The sequence below is a fragment of the Bombina bombina genome, chromosome 2, assembly GCF_027579735.1.
Source record: "Bombina bombina isolate aBomBom1 chromosome 2, aBomBom1.pri, whole genome shotgun sequence".
Taxonomy (NCBI): domain Eukaryota; kingdom Metazoa; phylum Chordata; class Amphibia; order Anura; family Bombinatoridae; genus Bombina; species Bombina bombina.
Window position 1 is genome coordinate 1,098,988,416 of NC_069500.1, and position 19,543 is coordinate 1,099,007,958.

Genomic DNA, 19,543 nt, shown 5'->3' on the forward strand with positions numbered 1-19,543 from the left:
CTAACGTAACCCTAAGCTTAACCCTAACCGTAACCCTAACCCTAACGTAACCCTAACCCTAACACCCCCTAACTTTAACATAATTAAAATATAGCTAAATTAAACTTACCTAAATAATTCCTATTTAAAACTAAATACATACTTACTTGTGAAATAAAACCTAAGCTAGCTACAATATAACTAATATTTATATTGTATCTAGCTTAGGTTTTATTTTTATTTCACAGGTAAGTTTTCATCTTACCTGTCAAATAAAACCTAAGCTGCCTTACACTAAAACCTAACATTCCAAAAAAAAAACACTAAAATTACAAAAATAAAAAAAACTACCATTACAAAAAATAACAAACGAAATTATACAAAACAATAAAAATTATTCTTATTCTAATACCCTTTAAAAAAAAAAAAAAAAAAAACACCCCCAAGAAACAAAAAATCCTAATCTATAATAAACTACCAAGGTCCCTTAAATGGACCTTTTGGGGACCCTTAAAAGGGCCTTTTGTAGGGCATTGCCCTAAAGTTAACAGCTCTTTTGCTACAAAAAACCCCCAAACAACCTCTAACAGTATACAAACCTCCACCCCCCAAACCCACCAAATAAAAATAAAGTAAAACATAATCTACCCATTGCCCTGAAAAGGGCATTTGTATGGGCATTGCCCTTATAAGGGCATTTAGCTGTTTTGCTGCCTATGCCCTAATCTAAAAATAAAACGCACCCCAAAATGAAAACATAAATTACACAAAATAAACAAATTATCAAAAATAATAAAAATTATTCCTATTCTAATACCCATTAAAAAATACCCCAAAATAAAAAAAACAAATCTAGAATAAACTACCAATAGCCCTTAAAAGGCCCTAAATTAAACAGCTCTTTTACCTGAATTTTTTTTTACAAAGACCCACTAAGATTACAACCCCTTACCCCCCAAACCCACAAAATAAAAAAAATATCTAAAAAACCTAATCTACCCATTGCCCTGACCAAACCCTAATCCAAAAAAAACACCCAAAAAAAAAATAACACTAACCCCCGACAATCCACTTACAGTTTTTAAAGTCTTACTTGAACAATCTTCATCCAGGCGGCGAGAAGTCTTCATCCAGGTGGGGAAGTCCTCATCCAGGCAGCGAGAAGTCTTCATCCAGGCGGCCTCTTCTATCTTCATCCAGGCGGCATCTTCTATCTTGATCCCGGTGGCGCAGAGTATGTCCATCCTCTTCATACGGTCGCCACCATATACTGAATCTTCAATGCAAGGGAGCCATTTCAAAATGACGTCCCTTGCATTCCTATTGGCTGAAAAATTTGAATCAGCCAATAGGAATTAGAGCTGCTAAAATCCTATTGGCTGTTCAAATCAGCCAATAGAATTTAAGCAGCTCTCATTCTATTGGATGATTCATCCAATGATTCATTCATGGGGGGGGGTCAATTAGGGTTTGGGCAGCAAAAGAGCTAAATGCCATTTTAAGGGCAATGGGTAGATTAGTTTTTTTTAGAATTAGTTTTTTTATTTTGTGGGGTTGGTTGGGTGGTTGAATGTATCAAAATTCATCCATTCCTATTTGAGATGCTAACTATAAGGTTAATAACCTGATTCAATACTGATTCTGAACTTACCTAACTGCACAAAACCACTGATTTAACAAACTTGCCTCTTCATATAGCACCAAAATTCCATCAAAACAATGTCGGACTGTAAGTACACTTAGCTTCCATACTTTATTTTACCATTGAGAGTGAATACTTTTTTCTGAAAGCACCATATAAAAACATTGAAAAAACAGTGAAAAGTGTATTTCCCGTATTCTCATGCTTACTGAATCCAAGAATAAGAAAGCCTTTTATTTTGTATATGGTATTTTGGCACTTACCCATTCAAATAGTATCAATTCAAATTAATTGGAATTTAACTGAAAAGGAAGCTAAAATCTATCGCCTAGATTTAGAGTTCTGCAGCCAAAGGGGTGCGTTAGCTACGCATACTTTTTTCCCCCCGCACCTTTTAAACAACGCTGGTATTTAGAGTTCTCAGAAGGGCTGCGTTAGGCTCCAAAAAGGGAGCGTACAGGCATATTTTCCGCCACTGCAACTCTCAATACCAGCGGTGCTTACGGACGCGGCCAGCTTAAAAAATGTGCTTGTGCACGATTCCCCTATAGGAAACAATGGGACAGTTTGAGCTGAAAAAAAACTAACACCTGCAAAAAAGCAGCGTTCAGCTCCTAACGCAGCCCCATTGTTTCCTATGGGGAAACACTTCCTAAATCTGCACCTAACACCCTAACATGTACCCCGAGTCTAAACACCCCTAGCATTACACTTATTAACCCCTAATCTGCCACACCCACTATCGCTGACCCCTGCATATTATTTTTAACCCCTAATCTGCCGCTCCGTACACCGCCGCAACCTACGTTATCCCTATGTACCCCTAATCTGCTGCCCCTAACACCGCCAACCCCTATATTATATTTATTAACCCCTAATCTGCCACCCCCAACGTCGCCGCCACCTACCTACAATTATTAACCCCTAATCTGCCGACCGGACCTCACCGCTACTCTAATAAATGTATTAACCCCTAAAGCTAAGTCTAACTCTAACCCTAACACCCCCCTAAGTTAAATATAATTTTATTCTAACAAAATAAAAATAATTCTTATTAAATAAATTAATCCTATTTAAAGCTAAATACTTACCTGTAAAATAAACCCTAATATAGCTACAATATAAATAATAATTATATTGTAGCTATTTTAGGATTAATGTTTATTTTACAGGCAACTTTGTAGTTATTTTAACTATTAAATAGTTAAGAACTATTTAATAGCTACCTAGTTAAAATAATTACAAAATTACCTGTAAAATAAATCCTAACCTAAGTTACAATTAAACCTAACACTACACTATCAATAAATTAATTAAATAAACTATCTACAATTATCTACAATTAAATCAACTAAACTAAATTACAAAAGAAAACAAACGCTAAATTACAAAAAAACGAAACACTAAATTACAAAAATTAAAAAAAGATTACAAGAATTTTAAACTAATTACACCTACTCTAAGCCCCCTAAAAAAATAACAAAGCCCCCAAAATAAAAAAAATGCCCTACCCTATTCTAAAATAAAAATTTAAGAGCTCTTTTACCTTACCAGCCCTTAAAAGGGCCTTTTGCGGGGCATGCCCCAAAGAAAACAGCTCTTTTGCATATAAATAAACATACAATAACCCCGAACATTACAACCCACCACCCACATAACCCTAATCTAACCCAAACCCCCTTTAAAAAACCTAACACTAAGCCCCTGAAGATCTTCCTACCTTGTCTTCACCATGCCGGGTATCACTGATCCGTCCAGAAGAGGGTCCGAAGTCTTCCTCCTATCCGGCAAGAAGAGGTCCAGAAGAGGCTCCAAAGTCTTCATCCTATCCGGCAAGAAGAGGAGATCCAGACCGGCAAACATCTTCATCCAAGCGGCATCTTCTATCTTCTTCCATCCGGCGCGGAGCGGGACCATCTTGAAGCAGCCAACGTGGATCCATCCTCTTCTAATGACGTCCTAAGTCCGAATGAAGGTTCCTTTAAATGACGTCATCCAAGATGGCGTCCCTCGAATTCCGATTGGCTGATAGGATTCTATCAGCCAATCGGAATTAAGGTAGGAAAAATCTGATTGGCTGATTGAATCAGCCAATCAGATTCAAGTTCAATCGGATTGGCCGATCCAATCAGCCAATCATATTGAGCTCGCATTCTATTGGCTGATCGGAACAGCCAGTAGAATGCAAGCTCAATCTGATTGGCTGATTGGATCAGAATTTTGAAAGATAAATTTTAGCTTGTTGTATATAAAATTGTTTCTCATGATATACAATAACAAATATCTGTGACAGTTCTGCTTATAACAACAAATGCTGTACTTGATAACATGACCAAGAAGACTGATTAGCAGATGAAACAACCCAGCAGTCAGCAGTGCGGTTAGTTTGCATGTCATTAAATTCTATTCATGCCTACCTGGACTGAATAAAGATTCCCTACAGAGTAGACATATTTTCAACATGTGTAGGGCATGACATGATGCTTCACTAGTGTCTCTGAGTACAGGGGTTAGTATTTCTGTTTTACCCATTGGTGTTTATGTGTGTGTGTGTGTGTGTGTGTGTATGTATGTGACTGTGTGTGTATTTATGCATGTGTGTGTGTGTGTTTATGTTTGTGGAACCAGCAAATTACAGACCTTGTTACTACAGCAGTACCACTATAAACAGTACGGGGGGCTGGACCATGTCAAAGACTAGACTACTGTGGTCACTGTATAAAGTACTGGGGCGGGTAGGGTCAGGCCAGAAATCTCACTGGCAGATTACAGACTGTGTCACTCACTCACTATATACAGTACTGGTGGGTTAAACAGTGTCACTATATACAGTAATAGGGGGTCAGACCATCTCACAGACTGTGGGCACAGTGTACCTCCTTTTGCATACATGTAATCTGATTCACATTTTTTTTCTGTGTTTTAATTATATATATAAAAAAAGATATATATCAAATTCACTTTTTTGGGTGGGTGGGGGGGTCCTTCTTAGATTCTTGCACCTGGGCCCTGTGGTTTCTAGTTACACCTCTGGTTAAATGGACATTGTACAGTGATTTTTTTTTGCTACCTTTATTGTTTTCCCAACTATCTATCCTGCTGAAGTATATTAAATATATTGTTTGTAAATATTTCCTTTACCTTTATTTTGTAATTTGAAGCATCTGATTTTGCCAGTTGAGGTTGCCATGCATACTAAAATTATGAATGCTGCAGGTGGGGGGGGAATTCAGGGCAGCTCGCTGTTGAGCTGTTACCTTTCTGGTGTGGTAGAAGGAGTAGGTAGGCGGGGACCTAAGGTGGCAGCTTAGAGAAGAAACTCTGCAGCAGAAATCCACAATCTTTTTGCTCTTTCTGTCTGGGAGCTGTGATTCCTTGTTATATAATGTATATATTCTAAATCTGAATATTACTATTATTTATATTAGTTTTTATATATCCAGTATGTATATATAACATTTATGTATGTTATGGGCATTTGTCTAATATGCACACTATAATTTTATTTGTGTGTGTATATATATATATATATATATATATATACTCTTGTAGCCTTGATACATTATTTATATTATATAATTATTGTGTGCTTTGACTTTTTGTTATAATAATAATAACAATAATAATAATATTGATTTGCCTTAATGCTGAAATAACATATTTTTTTCTATTGGTAGTGGATAGAAACATTACGTTTCTTCAAACCTTCTTCTCATTAGTCAAGACGAGAATGCTCTATCAGTTCCTACTGTGAAACTATGGAGATATATGGTTGCGCATGTGCATGTCACGTTTGCGGGAGTGGAATGTATCTTGGCTACATGCGCATAACTAACTAATAGCTCATGAGCAATCTTAAAATACGATGCCCCTATATATGAAGCAGGACAGTGTAATTGTTCCTACCCATTTTCCTTTTTGTTTCCATCTGATCAATGAGAGACACTGGGCATGTTGTCAGGGCCGGTGCTAGAATTTTTGGATAAACAGCTCCCTCCCCCATCCGAAGAAATGATATACCCTGCCATTACTACTTCTTACTAAAATATTCCAATAACGTGTTAAGCAGTTATAGATAACTGATAGAGAAAATAGATTTCTGTTATCACAGGATTCTCAGTGCTCATATATGTGCCCAGCAATACTCAATTAAGCTGTCAACAGCACCACCAACTTTTATGAAGACTGTTAAAGTTTTTCAGACAGCACAAAGGCTGTGCCATGAGATATTTCAGCGTGATGCTTCCAGCTGTTCTGGCTAACCTGTACTATCTGCCGCCCTATGTTTCCCCCCTCCAATTCTAACCATTATGCCACCACATATGATCCCTACTATGGAGCCCAAGTTAGGCAGCAAAATAATAAATATACACATTAAAAACAAATTATGTCATGCACCAAATTTGCTTAGTCTGCCTCTATTGTAGCACCGGCCCTACATGTTATGTTCACGAACGTGCAGTGACAAGAAGGGTATAATTTTCCCTTACACCTTGCAATGGTTGAGCACACCTAGGTATGTGACATCAGTAAAATTATTTCATGCATGGCTGAAGTGGCACCGTCCAATACTCCTACTAGAGTAACAACAATTAAAAAAAGAGAAAATAAATAGTTTTACATTGTAATATGACAGATTATTATTCAGGAGAGTCCCCTCCCACTAGAGTAACACAAAATATAATAAGGGATATTAAACAGTTTTATATTGTAATATAACATTATAATTATGTGTGGATATTTAGCACAAGCACAAATATTTCTGTCCCACATTCCCCAATGATGCCAATTGGAGAGAACCCTGATGTGCCATATATGTTCAAGAGCTCTCCTCCTGGGAAACCGGACAGCCTTAAGAAGGGTGTGTTGTTTTGCACTCTAGTTGGAGGAAAGCTTATGTCTCAGCTGAGATAACAAGAATTGGATAACCATCTTTTCTCCTCCTAGTTTAGATATGCCCACATTTCTCATTATTTACCTTGATATCTTGATATCTCTTGATATCTCTTTCAGTATATCTCATTCCTTATCACCTAAATTGTATATATTTTTTATTTGAAGAAGCTTACTGTCTCTGCTGTCTCATCTAATAAAGGGCCAGATTACGAGTTGAGCACCGAATATCGCTTACACGAGCGAGAAATTTGCGATCCACTCAGTAAAATACTGGTATTACAAGTTGAACGCAATGGGGATGTGACCTCACATCTGCATTGCAGGGAAGCTTTGCGTTCATGAAAGCGTGCTTCCATAGGCTCCAATTGGAGCCTCGTTCTCATGCCATCAGACACTGCTGAGAACCTAGCACAGCGAAGGGGGTAAGTCACACAGCGTTGGGCAGCAAGGTGTAAATAAATCTGTATTTGAATATATACATATATATTTATGTGTTTATATGTGTATATACACATATTAACACACACACACACACATATATATTGTATATATAAGCATATACATATATATTTATGTGTTTATATGTGTATATACACATATTAACACACACACACACACAAATATATATATATATATATATATATATATATATATATATATATATATATATATATATATATATATATATATATATATATATAAAAGCATATACATATATATTTACAGAGAACACACAGTCCCCATAGACCACAATGTGTTTTATTTTGGGGGCAATTCGGGGATATTTTAAAAATTACCAGCGGTCTGACCTCTGGTTAATTCTTGAAGCGCTAATTGCTACAGCAAGCACACCATAGCAATAACAAGCCACTTGTAATGGCTGGTTATTTATCATGTGCCCGTAAACAGGCAAATTTGCCCCTTTATGGGTGCACAGTAAATTAGTGCTCCACTTGTAATCTAGCCCAAAATGTAGCCTAAATTATGGTGTTCTTGCCTGAATTATACAGTGCAGATGAAAAGTTTATACCCACTTTCATAATGAAATAGAGGTAACATTAGAATAGCATCTTAAAGGGACAGTCTAGGCCAAAATAAACTTTCATGATTCAGATAGAGCATGTAATTTTAAACAATTTTCCAATTTACTTTTATCACCAATTTTGCTTTATTTGTTCTCTTGGTATTCTTAGTTGAAAGCTTAACCTAGGAGGTTCATATGCTAATTTCATAGACCTTGAAGCCCACCTCTTTCAGATTGCATTTTAACAGTTTTTCACCACTAGAGGGTGTTAGTTCACGTATTTCATATAGATAACACTGTGCTTGTACACAAGAAGTTATCTGTGAGCAGACACTGATTTGCTAGACTGCAAGTCTGTCAAAAGAACTGAAAAAAGGGGCAGTTTGCAGAGGCTTAGATACAAGATAATCACAGAGGTTAAAAGTATATTATTCTAACTGTGTTGGTTATGCAAAACTGGGAAATGGGTAATAAAGGGATTATCTATCTTTTAAAACAATAAAAATTCTGGTGTAGACTGTCCCTTTAAATATTGTGAGTAATTGGATATCAATAAAAGAAAAAAGAAATCTACTCCAATATCTTTATTAAAAGTTTTTCCATCTCACTAAAGGATTAACAGCAGTAGCTCTGAAACGATTTTGGGTCTTTTCAATAAAGAAAAAAATCCCATCAAAGCGATTTGAATAAAACTTATTTTAATGAAAGCCATATGATAATGAGATTTTTTTATGGTCAGTAATCAATTATATTGCATAAAAAAGCAATGTTTTTTTTTTTTTGCCAGGGGCTAACATTTGAGAACTTAATGAAATGTGCAAAATTTAGGAACTTCATTACTAAACTGATATTATCATGAAATAATTTCCAATCCTCTCTCTGACTGTTAAATTACTTTAATGTCTACTCATTATTCTTCATAAACAAAACATTTTAGTGATTTGCAGGTACTGCGAATGCAAATAGATAATATAAAAAATATTTCAAAACTGATCCAGAAAGTATGAAACATCATATAAAACTGTAATAAGGGAAAATATTTTCAACAAATATATATATAACATATCAGCATAATCTTTCCACCTGAGCAGCATTTTAAGCAATATTTACATAAAACTCACTCCTGACCCTCTGGGAACAGAAAATACAAAGTCTCCTGTTAGCATTATACGTTTGTATACTGAATTATGTTTCGCCAAACAGAAGCATTACCTGAAGTGTTGATAATTTGTTGCCAATTGATTTTGGAATGTAGTTTTTTTGAGTGTTATATTCATTCTGAATAGATATTTGAAAATTGTATTTGTGGAACAGATGAGCTGCTGTCAATGGTGACTAAAAGAAAGCACTATAAATATTCTTTTGTTATTTTATGATTGTAAAAGTGCCAGTTCATGCTCAATTTGAAACAAGAAAATAATTTATGAAATTTGTGTTTCACAGCACTGCGAATATTGCACAGTGCACATGCAATTTGTAAAGATTCATTGCATAAGGAGAGTCATATTTTTAACACTGATAATGTAATGTGTCGTGAATTTGGTCACAATAGGTCTTAATCGATTTTTCTACTGTCAGGTGAAGTTTTTATTTATTTATTTATGTATTAATTTATTTGTTTTGTAAGAGGAATCAAATTAAATTATGAAATAAAGTAATGTAATACTACCGAGATAAAAAACAATCCCAGTGACTATAACTTTAGGAACTTTAAGTGTCATTAAAAATATAGTCCTCCCAAAATTGTTTAATTATGCATAGTAGATATATTTCAATGCAACTTACTAGTTACATGGCCTGCCCAAATGGGTTTGGATTGATTTATTTGTTCTTTCAGTGTATAGAAAAATACACAGGCTCATTTGACTGTGCTTTGGAGCCTTTTTCCGTTAAGTGAAAACATAAAAACATATGTATGCAATATTCATTCATATTTAATAAAAATCTGAACTATGTATTTACTGTAAATATTTCACATTACAGTGTTCTTTACATAACAGAATATATTTTAAGTATTTTTAAATATATATTCCTATATATATCTGTATATATCTATACCTATATATAATCATCTATATATATATATTTAATTATGAATACATAGAACAAATTTAGTTATGTTAAGAACATTGGAATATAAAAATATTCATATTTTCATGTTAGGTTATCGTAATTGAGAATATGTTATGGTTTTGCATGAGAGTAGGGTGTTTTTTTTCCACCTTTTTTCCTCCATTGACTTTTATGGGGAAATATGTGAATGCGCACGTGATATTCTATGTTCAGATTTTTGCGCTAGTCGGATTACCACTAGAGCAAATTCTGTTTTGTTTTTTTCCAACTTGTAATACCAGCGCAACACGACTAGCGCAAAAATTTTAATTCTAGCGGAGTTTTCACTATAGTGAATACGCAAAAAAATGCTCCACTTGTAATCTAGCCCTGAATGTATTTAAATTGTATTACACATAGAAACTCATATAAAACACATCCATATAGGTATGAAAAATTGCTGCAAAATCCAACTATAAATCATGCCATACTAATAATCCTTAAAGGGACATGAAATTCACATTTTTTCCTTTTATGATTCAGAGAGAGCATGCGATTTTAATTAACTTTCCAATTTACTTTTATCTAATTTATTTCTTGTGGTATCCTTTGTCAAAAAACATACCTAGGTAGGATCAGGGGCTGTTAATTAGTGACTTCAAATACAAACATCATGCTATTGGCGCACCTATGTGCATTACTGTTTCTTTTACAAAAGATACCAAAAGAATAAAGCAAATTAGAAGTAAATTATAAATTTCTCTATCTGTATCATGAAACAAAAATGTTTGGTTTCATGTCCCTTTTAGGATTATTAGTATGGACAGTAGCACAATTGAATCATGTTTTGTGGTCTGACGAGTCAACATTTCAAATAGTTTATGGAAAAACACCCATTGTGTTCTCTGGGTCAAAGAGGAAAAGGACCATCCAAGCTGTTATTAGCATCAGGTCCAAAAGTCAGCGTATGTCATGGTTTGGGGGGGTGTCAGTGCCCATGGCATGGGTAACTTGCACATCCGTGAGACACCATTAATGCAGAAATATAGGTATGTAACATTTTGGAACAACATATGCTGCCATCCAGATGTTGTCTTTTCAAGGGGCATCCCTACATTTTCCAGCAGGTGTAATGCTTGAGGGATATTTCTCTATCAGACCAAAATTGGCCAGTAGTCTTCTTATCCCGGCGTCAAGTGGAAGGATAGGAGATATCCCAGAACAGAGTGAGTTTATGAAATGAGGTAAGCAGTACTCCCGGCAGACAGGGCAGTCCTTCACGGCAATAAGATGAAGGCAGAGAATGGTCAAGACAGGCAGAGTCCAGCAACAGGAAGGCAATCCAGCAGTATAACAGTTCAGGGGTTAACCAATAGAATGGTCAAACAGGCAGATTTCAGCAATGATAAGGCAATCCAGCAATACAAGGGTTAAGCAGGCAGAGTGGTCAGAGGAGCATATATATATATATATATATATATATATATATAGGTATAGATATATATTTAGCTTAAAAAAACATCAGATATATGTAGAAATTTTTAATTATGAATAAATAGAACAAATTTAGTTATGTTAAGAACATTGGAATATAAAATATTCATATTTTCATGTTGAGTTAACCAATAGAATGGTCAGACAGGCAGATTTCAGCAATGATAAGGCAATCCAGCAATACAAGGGTTAAGCAGGCAGAGTGGTCAGACAAGCAGAGTTCAGTAATGATATGGCAATCCAGCAGTACAAGGGTTAAGCAAGCAGAGTTGTCAGACAGGCAGGAGTTCTGTAACGATATGGCAATTCAGAAGTACAAATGTTAAGCAAGTAGAATGGTTAGACAGGCATAGTTCAGTAATAATATGGCAATCAAGCAATATAAGTAATACAGCACCCATGAGCACACACAGTAACAGCTATACTTGGGCAGTGTAGTAAGGGAAATAGAGTACTTACATAGGCATAGATTGGTGCCAAGGAGGACACACAGGTGCAATCAAGAGTGGCATCCAGGAGAGAGAGACAGCACGTGGCGATGATGCTCTGAACCACTGCCGCGTCTATGGAAACAGCCATAGCAATGAGTCACCACTGCCGCGTTTATGACAACAGCCATAGCGGGCACTGCGCGGAGGCGACATAACAGCAGGACATCGCCAAACCACATTCTGCTCAGATTACAAGTGCATGGTTGCTTAAGCAGAGATTGCAGTGTGGGTGCAAGCATGTCCTACCTGTAGTCCTTACCTGTCTCCAATTGAGAATGTGTGGCACATTATAACGCTCAAAATAAGACAATGAAGGCCTTGTACAGCGCAGCTGAAGACATGCATAATGGATGAATGGGGGAAAATTGAATTTTCAAATTACTTTTTTTTTTTTAAATAACTTTATTTATAGCAAAAAGATCTATTACGTACATAACAAATAAAGTTAGAGTAAAACAAGTGCTTTGTTAATTCTTGTTTTTTTTGCATTTTCCATATTGTCCCAACTTTTTTGGAAATTGGGGTTGAATATATATATATATATATATATATATATATATATATATATATATATATATATATATATATATATATATATACAGCACACAGAGAAAGTCCAGCACTCACTTACCAGCTCTCAGCTAAGATTAAAAGTAAAAATGGAAGTGTTAGTTACCGCATCTGGCCAAATGGGACAAGCCCTGAGTCCCTAAACAGCCACACAATGCAAACTCTCAATCCAACAAACTGGGAACAAGTGAAGGGTGCACAGGCTTATGTAATCACCCATGACATATACAAAATATGGAAGGGGACTGCACTCTCAGACGGGACTGGGTACACATCCCATGACTCTGCAACATTCACAGCCCTGGGTGCACAATAGCACTCTCAGGAAGCTGCACTGCCCCCAGAGTCACAGGCAGTTAACCCCAGACAGGTCTGGATGCAAGGCCCATAGGGAAAATTACAAAACAAATTAATACAGCACACAGAGAAGGTCCAGCACTCACTTACCATCTCTCAGCTATAATTAAAAGCAACAATGGAAGAGTTAGTTACCACATTGGGCTACATGGGACAAGCCCAGGTACCACGTCAAGGTCTCTAGCTAGCAGGGGATGTCAATCAACCCGATCGTATTCAATCAGGTTGATTTCTGTCTGCTGCCTCAGAGCAGGCATACAAGTTGTGGAGCAGTGGTCTTTAGACCGCTGCTTCATAACTTCTGTTTCCGGCGAGCCATATGGAGCTTGATAAATATGCCCCATTGAATCTTTAGGAAGATGGGCTAAAACAGAAGAAACTGAGACTAGACTGGGCACAGGCTTGCCAAAACTTAAACAAAACAGTAGAAGATTGGAAAAATGTTGCCACTTCTGAGAAATCTTGATTTCTGTTGCAACATGTTGATGGTCAGAATTTGGCGTAAACATCATGAATTAATGTATTCATCCTATCTTGTGTCAATAGCTTGTGGAAGTGGTGAAATGTGTGGGGAAAATGTTCTTGGCACAGATTACACTCATTAATACCAATTGGCTATTGTTTAAATGCCACAGCCTACCTGAGTATTGTTGTTAGCCGTGTTTATACCTTTTTTTATAGCCCAGCCTATTAATCTTCTAATGGCTACTTCCAACAAGCTGGTTCCACAAACATGACATTGAGCTCAGTGTAGTCCAATATAATCCAATATCACCACATCTCATTCCAATAGAGCCCCTTTAGAATATGCTACAGACTTACAGCATGAATGTGAAGCTATCATGTCAACATCGACCAGAAACTCTTAAAAAAAATACCAGATCCTTGTTGAATTCATACTATAAAAAATGTAGGCTACTCAGTATGTGTATATATGCGTCTGTGTTTGTATATTGTATATATGTACATGTGCTTGTGTGTATGACTACACAGACAGACAGATATATAGATAGATATATAGATAGATGATAGATAGATGATAGATAGAGATATAGTAAAAGTAGGCAATTAAAGGCACTCTTTCGGGTATGTTTATTTACCTCCAGTTGACCATAAGAGGAAATTAGTTGTACACACCCTGTGACTCCCAGAACAAATGTACATGTACATTTTATTATGATCCCCTGTATCTTCATGCAACCTTAAATGGACATGAAACGCTATTTATTTTTTTCTTTTATGATTCAGATAGAGCATGTCATTTTAAGCAACTTTCTAATTTACTTCTACTATACTTTTTTCTTTGTTCTCTTGGTATCTTCTGTTGAAAAAAGCTCAGGAGTGTGAATGTGTCTTCAGAGATCCCAACCTGCAAAAACTCATTTCAGGGAGGTGGCTTCACCCACTACTGCGTCGCCCCCCCCCCCCAAGTTATATATTGGACACCTTGAAACCCTAAAAAAGATAGAGACTTATCATTAAAGTAGCTTCCCACATTAAAAAAGTAGCTTTATTGCAAAACCACATACAACAAACCTATTTTCCAGTGATCGTACACTTGTTGAATGCTTAAAAATTTTAGAATACGAAGTTTAATTACGTGCAGTAAATAAGGTAGTATTTGTGTTTTATTTTATTAAAATCAGTGGGGGCTTTTTGGTTACTGATGCATGCTTTGAGGGTTCTATAACGTCCCAGCAACTAAAGGCATTCCTTAAAGAAACACTTTTCCGTATTTGGGCCACTTTGGATCATGGTACTTGGAGTTTCAGGGAGATTGCATCCCATTTGCTGGCATCAGGGAGCCGCTATTACAATCAGGGAGACTCCCTGAACTTCAGGGAGAGTTGTGATGTCTGTGTCTTAAGCACTATATAGTAGCAGTTTTGCAAGCATGTAATCCATTTGCAAGAGCACTAAATGGCAGGCTGCACTGTTTTCTGACATGTAGTGCTACAGGCACCTACGTTCTCTTCAACTAAGAATAACATGGGAACAAAGCAAATTTGATAAGTAAATTGCAAACTTTTTTAACATTGTATGCTCTGTCTAAATCACAAAATATTTTTTTTTGTTTCAAATCCCTTTAAGATGTCTTTTTAATTTGTTTTTGTAACTATAATTATAAGGCACAATGGAAAAAAAATCTATGAAATTTTTTTTTTTTAGTTTTTTACATTTCTGTGCACCTGTTTCTTTTACTAAAGAGAAAGGATTCCACAAATGACTGTATTTGCAATTAAAGATCAGCTGTTTGTTATGAATAATAAAGTAAATCCTAATTTTAATTAGTAATCCTTCCTGTGCAGGTCTCCTCTAGAGTAGACTACAAACCATAGCGATGTGCTACATGAATCTAAAACAAAAGTCTGAAACAAAAGGAACTGATAACAGTTGATAAATGTTTTTTGAGGAGGTACAATGCACCTCTTCTGCTTACCTGTATTCTGATAAGCCCCTTATCCAATTCGGCAGTTTCTAATTTATTTTTCTATGGTTTTCCAATTTATTAAAAGTTACAGCATTTCAATGATTTCAAATTATATTTTAATGCAAAATGTCACACTCTAATTCATACATTTTATTAATCTTTAAAAGGGGAATCATTTAAGCAATTGGTTAAGAAACCAACTCAATAGTAGGCTATATTAGCTTTAATACTCATAAACAGTAGATGTGTCTGTGAGTGGCAATTTATGGTACAATGTGTAAAGACAAAGAAATATAGCTTATTAAACATACAGACAAACTGAGTTAGTGATATAATAAATGAAGATAAAAAAAAGACTAAGCAGTTAATTTGCTCATTTAAACCCATGCAAAAAAAAAGTGCACTCAGTGGAGAATGGGGGCTACACCTTCGTTAGCTACATAATCAAAAGAAAAACTAAAGGAGGAGCAGTAAAACTCAAACCAATTGATGGTAGAGTGGTAGAAGCAGATAAGCAGATTTCAACCTGTGTCAATGAGTGATTCTCAAAAGATTGTGAAGATAGAATAACTGCATTAAGATCTGCTAGTGAAAATGGAAGTGGACTTAGCACTAATATTTTTACAAAACTTGAGATTTTATTGGCACCATTAAAAATAAAAGTAAAAATATTTTGTGAGTCTGCATAATATTCTCTACATGATTTTAAAGGAACTTTGATCTTTGCTAGCTGCCCAATTAGATGATCTTTTTAATTGAGAGGAATTGATCCAGATGATTGGAGAATAGCTTATGTAGTACCTTTCAATAAAATGGGCAGTAGGGAAAGCACTGGTAACGACAGGCTGGTCAGTTTAACTTAAAAAGTAGGGAAAGCAATGGAAATGATTTTAAAGGAAATAGTTATGATTTAGACAAGACAAACAATTTAAAGGTCCAAAAACATCACATATTTACTTCAGGAAGATCATGTCAGACCAATCTATTTGACATCTTTGACTATGTAACTAAACAGAAAAGAGGGAAGCAGTATACACATAAGACACAGACGAAATTATGTGAACAACCCTACTAATTATTGAGTTCAGGTGTTTTAGCCACATGCATTGCTAACAGGTGCATCCAGCACATAGCCGTGAAATATCCATACACAAAGATTGGCAGTACATTGGGTTACACTGAAGAGCTCAGTGACTTTAAATGTGGCACTGCCATAAGATGCCACCTTTGCCACGTCCGTTTTGCAAAACTTCTGCTGCTTCTAGATCTAACCTGGGCAACTGCAAGTGCTAATATTGTTAAATGGAAGTGTCTAGGAGCAACAACAGTTAAGCCATGAAGTGGTGGAAAATGCAAAGTCACAGAGCGGAGTGCTGAAGTGTGTAGTGCATTTTAATAACCTATCATCTATTGCATCACTCATTACAGAGTTCCAAACTGTTTCTGGAAGCAACATCAGCATAAGAATTGTTTGTCGGGGGCTACATGATAATCCTCACATCAATATGCACAATTACACGGGTCAGCTGGAGGGGTGTGAAGACCTCTGTTTATTTTTATATATATATATCATTTTGGAGATATAGCCTCTAGAACTGCACAATATTCAAGATCAGGCCTAACTAGCAATCTGTAAAGTAGCATAAGAACCTTACTACTCATGCTGCAAATACATCTACCTATACAACAAATCATTCTACTTGCTTGCTTTATTGCAATACTGTATTGTTAACCAAATTGCAAGCTGTGCTCCTCTTCTGTAACTGTTAGTAAAGTGCCATTGAGCTATCATGTAACCAGCACTGTTCAGCAGAGGTTCATTTTCTTGTATTAGTGGATTCTCTTACTCCCTTTAACCAAGATGGACTGACTTACACCTAAATTACGAGTTTTGAGCACTATAGGGAAAGTAAAGAACGCAACAAAAGTTGCGTTATTTAACCCCCTATAGTGCTGCCATTACAAGTTTAGAAAAACCCGGCTTGTGCGGGCGTTATGGCTGCGTTGAGCTCTATACCGCACCGAAAACAAGCAGTGTTTTTACATGCTTGTGCACACTTTCCCTATAGACATCAATGGGGAGAGCCGGCAAAAAAAAAAAGCCTAATACCTCCGATCGCGGAAACAAACGCTGCGTAACCCAGCCCCATTGATGTCTATGGGGGAAAAAAAATACAGTTTAAACCTAACACCCTAACATAAACCCCAAGTCTAAACACCCCTAATCTGCTGCCCCCGACATCGCCTCCACCTACATAATGTTATTAACACCTAATCTGCCGCTCCTGATATCGCCGCCACCTAAATAAAACTATTAACCCCTAATTTGCCGCTCCCGATTTCGCCGCCACTATACTAAAGTTATTAACCTCTATTCCGCCGCACCCCAACATTTCCGCAACTATATTGAAGTTATTAACCCCTATTCCGTCGCTCCCCAACATCGCCGCAAATAAATAAAGTTATTAACCCCTAAACTTCTGGCCTCCCACATCACTACCACTAAATAAACCTATTAACCCCTAAACCGCCATTCCCCCCACATTGCAACAACCTAAATTAAACTATATTAACCCCTAAACCTAACCCTAACATAACCCTAACGTAACCCTAACCCTAACCTAACCCTGTCACCCCCTAACTTTAACATAATTAAAATATAGCTAAATTAAAATGACAATTATTAACTAAATAAACCTATTAACCACTAAGCCGCCACCCCCCTACATCGCAACAACCTAAATTAAACTATTAACCACTAAACCTAACCCTAACACCCCATAACTTTAACATAATTAAAATAGATCTAAATTAAATTTACAATTATTAACTAAATAATACCTATTTAAAACTAAATACTTACTTGTGAAATAAAACCTAAGATAGCTACAATGTAACTAATAGTTATATTGTAGTTAGCTTAGGTTTTATTTTTATTTCACAGGTAAGTTTGTATTTATTTTAACTAGGTAGATTAGTTAGTAAATAGTTATTAACTATTTACTAACTACCTAGCTAAAATAAATACAAACATACCTGTGAAATAAAATCTAACCTGCCTTACACTAAAACCTAGCATTACAAAAAATAAAAAAAACACTAAAATCACAAAAAATAGAAAAACCTACCGTTACAAAAAAATAAAAAACCTACCATTAAAAAAAACAAAAAAACGAAATTATCCAAAAAAAAATTAAAGATTATTCCTATTCTAATACCCTTTTTTTAAAAAAACACCCCAAAATAAAAAAAAAACTAATCTAGAATAAACTACCAAGGGCCCTTAAAAGGGCATTTTGTAGGGCATTGCCCTGAGATAAACAGCTCTATTGTTCCAAAAATAAATACAAACACCCCCTAATACTATACAAACCCCCACCCCCCAAACTACCAAGGGCCCTTAAAAGGGCCTTTTGGGGACCCTTAAAATGGCCTTTTGTAGGGCATTTCCCTAAGTTAAATAGCTCTTTTGCTAAAAAAAAAACACCCCCTAAAAATATACATTACACAAAATAACAAACAAATTATCAAAAATAAAAAAAAATTCCTATTCTAATACCCATAAAAAAAAAAACACCCCAAAATAAAAAAACCTAATCTAGAATAAACTACCAATGGCCCTTAAAAGGGCCTTTTGTAGGGCATTGCCCTAAAGATGGCAGCTCTTTTAGTGAATAAAAATTACAAAGACCCACTAACATTACAACCCCCCAACCCACAAAATAAAAAACAACTATCTAAAAAACCTAAGCTCCCCATTGCCCTGAAAAGGGCATTCGTATGGGCATTGCCCTTAAAAGGGCATTTAGCTCTTTTACTGCCCAGACCAAAAAACTAAAAAAAAAAGACATCCGGTGCAGAGCATCCTCTTCTTATGGTTGCCGCCATACACTGAATCTTCAATGCAAGGGACGCGATTCAAGATGGCGTCCCTTGCATTCCTATTGGCTGAAAAATTTGAATCATGTAATTTTTAGAGCAGTGTTAGGATTTTTTTAATGTGTAGTTTAGTTTAATTGAATTTAATTGGTACTTAGTTTAATTTTAGTTTAATAATTATATTAGTTTAATTGTTAGTTTAAATTTAGATTTTTTAATTTGACAGGTAAGTTTTAATTTAAGTTAAGGTAGGGAAATTTTAATTGTAATATAAAGTTAGGGTTATGGTTAGGTTTAGGGGTTACTAGTTTAAAATAGTTTATTGCGATGTGGGGGGCTTTCGTTTAGGGGCTAATAGTTTAATTAATATATTTCGTTGTGGGGGGCTTTCGGTTTAGAGGTTAATAGGTTTATTATAGTGGTGACGATGTCAGGGAGCGGCGGAATAGGGGTTCATTTTCTTAGTGGCGGCGATGTTGGTAGCGGCAGATTAGGGGTTAAAAACTTTAAAATAGTGTTTGCAATGTGGGAGGGCTTTGGTTTAGGGGTTAATAGGTAGTTTATGGGTGTTAGTGTACTTTTTAACACTTTAGTTATGAGTTTTATGTTACAGATTTGTAGCGTAAAACTCATAACTACTGACTTTAGATGGCAGTACGTATCTTATCGTTTTAGGCTGTAACGCTCGCTTTTTAGCCAGAACGCAAAACTAGTAATACCGGCACTAT